Source organism: Canis lupus, chromosome 30 (assembly GCF_003254725.2).
Source record: "Canis lupus dingo isolate Sandy chromosome 30, ASM325472v2, whole genome shotgun sequence".
Classification (NCBI taxonomy): domain Eukaryota; kingdom Metazoa; phylum Chordata; class Mammalia; order Carnivora; family Canidae; genus Canis; species Canis lupus.
The window spans coordinates 5,314,590-5,320,639 of record NC_064272.1 but is presented as its reverse complement, the minus strand read 5'-3'; positions in this window follow the sequence as shown (position 1 = coordinate 5,320,639).

Here is a 6,050-nt window from a genome sequence, read left to right as displayed (position 1 = left end):
TTTTTTTTTTATTTTTATTTTTTTCTAATTTATTTTTTATTGGTGTTCAATTTACTAACATACATAATAACCCCCAGTGCCCGTCACCCATTCACTCCCACCCCTCGCCCTCCTCCCCTTCCACCACAATAAATTGTTTTATTTATAAGTTTAGGGCCCACAGAGTACTGGCCATCCCAATTTGTGGCAGTGCCATCTAGTGGCAGAATGATAGCCTTTTCTCACTAGATTTAAATTGGGTAATCCGTGAAGAGCATGCTGGGAGCCGAAGCCATTTTATGAGGCACAGGGCTTGCCTAAAATTGACTAAGACTCAAATTACACTATGTAATACTTTATCTGCTTTCTGTTCATCTTTTATTTTTTTGTAAGGAATAATTTATAGGAGGAAGATAATAACCAAGGACAATTTATCAATTCAACTTCTTTATGAAGACTTACGGTAGCATCTTGGTACTCAATGAAAGCTAATTTTCCTATGTCTGTGTTCAGTCATTCCTTTGCTCATCAAATTGATAAGATTACTGTTTTATAGAATTTACACCTTAATTGGTTCCCCGGTCTGTTTTCTTTCTCCATGTAGGTTTTCTTAAACCATTCCATATGAGAATCCCATTTTTAAAGATGTCTAAAAGAGGAGATATAAGGGCAGCCCAGGTGGCTCAGCGGTTTAGCACCGCCTGCAGCCCGGGGGGTGATCCTGGAGACCCGGGATCGAGTCCCACATCGGGCTCCTGCATGGAGCCTGCTTCTCTCTCTGCCCGCCTCCCACCCCCCCACCCCACCCCGTGTATGTTTCCATGAATAAATGGAGGGTACTATGCTGAGTGAAGTAAGTCAATCGGAGAAGAACAAACATTATATGGTCTCATTCATTTGGGGAATATAAAAAATAGTGAAAGGGAATAAAGGGGAAAGGAGAGAATATGAGTGGGAAAATATCAGAAAGGGAGACAGAACATGAGAGACTCCTAACTCTGGGAAATGAGCGAGGGGTGGTGGAAAGGGAGGTGGGCGGGGGGTGGGGGTGACTGGGTGATGGGCACTGAGGGGGGCACTTGCTGGGATGAGCACTGGGTATTATGCTATATGTTGGCAAATTGAACTCCTAAATAAATAAATAAATAAATAAGAGATATAAGACCTTATTTACTTCCAGTGTTAAACAACTAAAGGAAAATATTTTTCATGTGAGGTACTTCCCAAATATTGTATGCTATATTTAATTCCATTTCCTTCCCCCCTCCCCCATTTTCAGTGGAATTTACTTCTGGGGAATTAAAAGTGGTTTTGTTGCCCTAAATTTGCAAGTGCTAGATCTTTGTGCTCAGCTAATTGCATGTTTTTCCCCAACTCTTCCATACTTACTATTTTGACTAGGCTTCTGCCTTATCAATCACCTAGAGTCCTAACCTTGAAACTCAGCCAAAGTTCTTGGTCTTTAGAAATATAGGTTCTAGAATCAAAGAAGTTGATGCCATTTCTCAGTTGTGTGACCTTGAGTAAAATAATTAACTTCTAAATGTCTATTTTATTATCTATAAAATATATACTTTTTAGAACATGGTTTTGAAGATTTAGTACTTCTACACTTCTTGGCATATGGTAAGGACTTAATGAATTTCAGGTGTTGTTATTATTGTACATCTCTTTCTGTTAGAGGCTGGATTCTGTTCCCTCTAGCTATAGTTTCAGCTCCAAATGGGATAGATAGGACTGCTGTGTGAAGATTCCTGTGCACTGGCCATTCCTTAAAGGAGACAGCTATGCCCCTGCATCGGTTTTCCTAGATAGCCAGCTCCCTACAGTTCACTTTTTGTTCCCTGACAATCCTTTAAAACCCTGCTATGATTCAGAGGTGATCTCATATGGATTATAAATGGTAAATTCTTCCCCCTCGCCTTTTTCTAAACCTACTTCTATCATCTGATGGTTAATGGGGGTTAGAAACTAATGGGAAGGTGACATCTGCTCATGGTTTACTTCATAAAATGATCTGTAGCTCCTGGTGCTCAAGCAGGAGCTACAGATCAAATGAAAATGATCAAAACTCGAAAATGAGACTCTCACAAAGAACCACTTTTGAACATAGCTTTTATAAGTAAACTGAGAATTAGTATGTGATTCTCTGTTCTAGACTATCTTATAATTTATTATTGGATAGTGTTTCTCTCTTTTTGGCATCTGAGGAGAAATTGCTTTACTCAAAATTTTTTGACATCAGTGACTATGGCTTATTTTCCTCTGTAGCCCACATAGAGCTTGGTACAAAATCTCTCATGTGATAGATGCTTCTTAGATATTTGGTTGAGAGAAGTGACTACCTCCCCCAAATAGCCCTTCTAGAAAGGCCATTTCAGAGAGTAAAGGCACACAAGTTTGATGGTTGATACAGGCCCTGAGTATTTTGAAGTTGACTCTTGTCATTCATTAGTATCATTGTAGCTTCCTCCAGTACCTTCCTGCCAGTTTTCATAGAAATTCGAACTACACATAATCATAAGTTGGTTTTGATTTTTTGACAATAGAGTATTATTATTTTGTGGTTTATTCAGTGTACTAACCTAAGTCAGAAATCTAGGAATCTCTGAGAAAGAGAACTACAGCTTTATAAACAACTAGCTGGAGAGTTTTGTTTTGTTTTTTAAGATTTTTTTTTTTTTAGATTTATTTCTTTATTTTAAGGAGGAAGTAGGGGCAAAGGCAGAGGGAGAGACAGTCTCAAGCATACTCTACACCACTGAGCAGGAGCCCGACACAGGGCTTGATCTCATGATCCTGAGATCATGATCTGAGTTAAAGACAAGAGTCAGATGCCTAACGAACTGCACCACCCAGGCACCCCCTAGCCTGAGTGGTTTTTATTTTTCTTCCATGTATCAATCAATAGACCATATACATTATTCCTCATCCTCATAATATCAATGAAGTAAGCATTTGATGCCTGGAAAACATCAAACTTCTGGGATAAAACTTGGTCTAGCACTCTGCTCATCAAATGTCTTAAGAGGAAGAATTATTTTGAAGAGCAAAAAGAACTGTGTATTTCTTTTACCTAGTTCAGTTTTCTGCATGATCCCAAGATCAATGTGTATTCATTTATTCTTTTCCTTACTTATTCAATAACTCATTTACATAACCAACATTTAATGTACGCCTTCTGTGTGCCAGGTACAGGAGAGTTCTTGCAGACCAGAAGCATCAATTAAGTAGTATCTTAACCATGCTGAGCTCACAATCCTATAAACTGGAGAGGCAGGTAAACAAATACTTTGTCATTGTAATGTGACCTGTGGCCTGGTGAGATATAGAGATCTTTGGGAGGTCTGAGGGAGGCACATTCTGTAGAAGACCTAGCACTGGAGCGGTGGGGGTGGGGGTGGGGGGGAAGGAGGGGTGAGCTTCAATATGGATATGAGGAGGACTGGAGGTTTTATCAGGTGAAGAAATGAAGGAGTTAGTATAGACTCCTGAGAGGATTACTAACCTTTTGGCTTACTCTTTTAACACAAAACAGGGCCTTTACTCTAATTTTAATTAATTATTTAATTAGATATTTTTTACAGAAAGCCTGTAATAAATATGGAACAGTTGACTCAGTTTATCTAAAGATGATAGTTATGTAGAAAAGTCATTATTAGTGTGATTTTGCTCACTCATTCTGTCAAATACCAAAAATAATTCAGATTCACTCCTCTATTTAACCTAAGCGCTTTGGATAGGCTTTCCTTTGAAGGGACAGGAAAATCAAGTAAAGTGACAAGTTGCCACAATTACTCATAGCCATGCTAAACGTCATGAGGAGATTGAGATTTACCTTATCCCAGTATGGAGGATTATTTATACATAGCAATGGTGCTTGGTATACTAGACTGTGATTTGTCTTTTCAGATTTAACCATATATTTGTTTCATTCATTCGATTAGTCCACAGATATTTACTGAGTACTTCTTATGTGCTAGGTTCTGGGCTGAGTGCTAGAGAATTAACAGTGAAAAAGACAGAGTACCTACTCTCAAGGAAATATACATTTAATTGTGTGTGTATGTTTGGGTGGGGCACAGGGAGAGAATATAATTGGAATAATATGAAAAATATGTATAATATGATAAGGCATAACACCATACAAAAGGTAATGGAATAATTTTGGTAACACTGTTATGATGAAAAAACAAAGTAGGGAAGGAGAATAGAAAGTATTAGTGTGGGGGGCCAGGGTGGTTCAGTTGGTTGAACATCTGACTCTTGATTTCGGCTCAGGTTATGATCTCAGGGTTGTGAGATCGAGTCCTGCATCATGCTCTGAGCTCAGTGTGGAGTTCCTTAAGATTCTCTCCCTCTGCCCTCCCCACCCTTCAAATAAATAAATAAATAAATAAATAAATAAATAAATAAAAATAAATCTTTAAGAAGGAAAAAAAAACTATTAGTATGTCAGGGCTTCCTGAAACCACTGTCAGCCAGGTTCACTGTTTCACTAGAAGGACTCACAAAATTCGGAAGACTTATACTCACTATTGTGTTTTGTTAAAGCAAAAGAACCAGACCAAAATTAGCAAGGAGAAAAGATGCCTAGGGCAGAGTCCAGAGGAAACCAGGAGTAAGCTTCCAGTTGTCCTATCCCAATGGGGTCACATGACTAGTACTGAAATTTCCTAGCATTAATGTGTGTAAAACTTGCAAAGTATTTCCACCCAGGGAAGCTCACCTAAGCCTTGTTGCCCAGGGTTTTTTACATATAGGCATGTATCATCTTCATGACTGAATTTAGCTACTCAGGCTCCAGGCTCCTAAAGGTCAAGCTGCTACAGGGTGGCCCAAAGCCTCAGGTATACAAACACATTCTTGTCAGGTAGGATACTGTCGAATACTATGCCATGTGTGTATTCATAGAAAACAAATACATATGTCATTATAGCCTCTCTTTTAAGGTTATTATGCTTGACAAAATTTAGATATTTCTGAAAACATTCATTTTTATCTTCTGTCAAGTGGACAAGGGAGGGTAGGCCCAGCCTTTTCTTTCTGTTTCTAATAGGGTGTGTTTATACTTGATGGAAAACCCATAGTTGTGAAAATTAGAGAAAAAAAATGAAGGACCAGTTCTCTTTTGCTGATGGGGAGGGCTTAAATTAAGGAATCTGTTCCCCTAGAGCTCACAGACAAGTATCAACTCTGTGAAGAGGAGGAAGACTTTCTTCCATACATGTCTTGGAGCAATTGGTTTGAGAGAGTGTTACCTACATGCATCATCACTACTGTCCTTTGCTTAGGATACCTTTCTTGTGAACAGGGAACCCATCTAGTGAACAGGGAATTTTATGTGGGAGGGAAATCTACAACATGTACTAGGGCTACTTCATGTGTGTTACTTAATAGTAAAACAATGTTTGCCCTATTACATATGTCCTATGTATGTACATATACCTAATACATATATACATACATATAAAATACACACATACATTGACTTGGCTAATTTAATAGAGAAGCTTGTATAAAAACAGTTTTCCTTCATTTATACCAAATCGTTAAATAGGTTTCTAATTTTTTAACTTCCGCAAGGTTGTCACTTTAAGTGAAGCTGTCTCCATTTATTCCACAGAGGTTTTGGTTGGGATTTCTAATCTATTCCTATCTACCCATGCACTTCCAATTGGAGTGAGGAATATTAATTTGTCTGCCTATCTACACATATGTCTCCTAGAGTCTTCACCAGTCTATGCTTTACACTGGTTGTTGTAGACATTTTTCTTTCTCTGTCAAATCCCTGACTAAGCTCCCGGCCCTCACTTTTAGCTGATCACCAGCACTCCTACTTAAGAAATCCAGTTTGCCCCCCCCTTATGCACTGCCCACACTTTCATTCAGACGTTCTTCATCACTTTGCCACACATTCTTTGTGTGTTCAACTTATCCTTTTCCTCTGTGCCTTTCCTCAGCTCATCCTGTCCGTCCACATGCTCAGACCTTGGACACTCAAGCCCACCACCCGCCCACACCTGCTGCTGTGGCTCCGGCTTCTCCCTGCCTTAGTCTCACCTCACTAG